Source organism: Elephas maximus, chromosome 18, assembly GCF_024166365.1.
Source record: "Elephas maximus indicus isolate mEleMax1 chromosome 18, mEleMax1 primary haplotype, whole genome shotgun sequence".
NCBI lineage: Eukaryota > Metazoa > Chordata > Mammalia > Proboscidea > Elephantidae > Elephas > Elephas maximus.
The window spans coordinates 71,132,496-71,135,539 of record NC_064836.1 but is presented as its reverse complement, the minus strand read 5'-3'; positions in this window follow the sequence as shown (position 1 = coordinate 71,135,539).

Sequence of the window (3,044 nt, the reverse complement as noted above, 5' to 3'; positions counted from 1 at the left end):
AAAGGAGACTAACAATCCTGCACATCAAAATAAAATACAAGAAAAATATAAAGATTCAGCAACAACAAAATCAACAATGAAGAAGCGGAAACACACAATTTACAAAGAAAAACTACTCAGCACAAAGAAGTGGAAAAAATGAAACCATCAAAAACACACAAAAAAAGACATCAAAATGACAGCACTGAACATGCCTATCTATAATCACACTTAATTTAAATGGACTAAATGCATCAATAAAGAGACAGAGTTGCAGAATGGATTAAAAAAACATGGTCCATCTACATGCTGCCTACAAGAGACATGCCTTAAAGACACAGACAAACTCACAGGATGGAAAAAAAATATATCAAGCAAACAACAATCAAAAAACAGCAGGAATGGCTATACTAATTTCTGACAAAACAGACTTGAAACTTAAACCCACCACAAAGGATAAAGAAAGACACTATATAAATGATTAAAGGGACAATATACCAGGAGGATATTACCATATTAAATATTTATGCACCCAATGACAGTGCTTCAAGATACGTAAAACAAACTCTAACAGCATTGAAAAGTGAGATAGACAGCTCCACAGTAACAGTAGGAGACTTCAACACACCACTTTCGGTGAAAAACAGAACATCCAGAAAGTTCAATAAAGACATAAAGACATGGAAGAGCTAAATTCCACAGTCAACCAACTCGACCTCATAGACATATACAGAACACTCCACCTGACAGCATCCAAGTATACTTTCTCTTCCAAGGCACATGGAACAGGCTCTAGAATAGACCACATATTAGGCCATAAAGCAAGCCTTAACAGAATCCAAAACACTGAAATATTACCAAGCATCTTCTCAGACCATAAAGCCATAAAACTAGAAGTCAATAACAGAAAAATCAGGGAAAAGAAAAGCATGAACAGTTTGCTCAAAAACAACTGGGTTACAGAACAAATTATGGATGGGATAAAGAAATTCATAGAATACAATGAGAATGAAAACACTTCCAATCAGAACCTTTGGGACACAGCTAAAGTAGTGCCCAGAGGTCAATTTATATCAATAAACGCACACATTCAAAAAGAAGAAAGGGCCCAAATCAAAGAATTATCACTACAACTTGAACAAATAGAAAGCAACAAAAGAAACCCTCAGGCACCAGAAGAAAGCAAATAATAAAAATTAGGGCAGAATTAAATGAAATGGAGAACAAAACAATTGAAAGAGTTAACAAGACCAAAAGCTGGTTCTTTGAAAAGATCAACAAAATCAATAAACCACTGGCCAAAGTGACAAAAGAGAAACAGGAGACGAAGCAAATAACCCAAATAAGAAATGAGATGGGTGGTATCACAACAGACCCAACTGAAATTAAAAGAGTCATAACAGAATACTATGAAAAATTGTACTCTAACACATTTGAAAACCTAGAGGAGGAAATGGACAAATTTCTAGAAACATATTACCTACCTAAACTAACACAGAGAAAGAACAGCCAAATAAATGTATAACAAAAGAAGAGATTGAAAAAATTAAAACTCCCAATAAAGAAAAATCCCTGGCCCTGACGGCTTCACTGGAGAATTCTATCAAACTTTCAGAGAAGAGTTAACACCACTACTACTAAACATATTTCAGAGCATAGAAACGCTAAAGGAAATTCTTCAAACACAAAGAAAATGGATCTACACAAAATGAAGAGCCCTGGAAATGGAAAATATACTAGTAAATATAAAAGACTTTTTTTTTTTTTAAAGATTACTGGCTGTTTAAAACAAAAATAATTTAAATCTTGTTGTTGGCTGCCTTTGCATTGCCCCCCAACTCATGGCAACCCTATGCACCATGCGATCAAACCATTGTGATCAATAGAGTTTTCAGTGATTGATTTTTTGGGACGTAGATTGCCAGGCCTTTCTTCCTCGTCTTAGTCTGGAAGCACCACTGAAACCTGTCTAACATCATAGCAACATGGAATCCTCCAATTACAGATGGGTGGTGGCTGTGCTTGAGGTGCAATGGCCAGGTATCAAACCCGGAACTCCCACCAGAAAGCAAGAATTCCACCACTGAGCCACCACTGTATCATGGAGTTTATAAAAAAGGTTTTTACATATGTTAAAATGTATGAAAGTAATAGCACGAAGGCAGGGATATAAGATTCTTATTTGTGAAGTGGTACATTACTTGAAGGTATACTGTGATATGTTAAGGTTGATACTATAAACCCTAAAGCAATGATTAAAATAACACAACAAAAAATTACAGTTTACAACCCAACAAACAGATAAAGTGAAATCATAAGACAATATTCAATCCAAAAGAAGGGAGAAGAGGAGGAAAAGGGGAACAAGGAACTGATGTGAAAGTAGACAGCAGACTGAAACCCAACCATTTCAATCACATTAAATGTGAACAGTCTAAACACTCTAATTTAAAAAACAGACAGTGTCAGATTGGATCAAAATGCATGACCCAAATGTATGTACCCTAGAAGAAACTAAATAGAAAGATACAAATATGTGAAAATTAAAAGGATGGAAACTGATATACCATGAGAATACTAATCAAAAGAAAGCTGGATTAGGATTATTATCATAGCAGAGATAAAGAGGGCTATTTCATAAGGAAAAAGGTATCAATTCATCAAGATGACATAACAATCCTAAGTGCTTATGCGCCTAATAACTGAGCTTCAAAATACACGAAGCAAATCCTGATAGAACTACAATGAGAAATAGACAAATCCAGAGTCAGGTTTCAATACTCCTCTGTTAATAACTAATAGAAAAATAAACAGAAAATCAATACAGATACAGAAGCCTTAAGAACACCATCAACCAGCATGACTTAATTGCTATTTATAGAACATTCCAGTTAATAACAGACTACACATTAGCAAAAACTGCACACAGAACATTTACTAAGATAGACTACATTCTGAACCTTAAGTCTCAATAAATGTAAAAGTATTCAGATAATAGAAGGTAAATTATCTGACTAAAATGGAATCAAATAAGAAAATCAATAACAGAAAAATATGAGAAATCC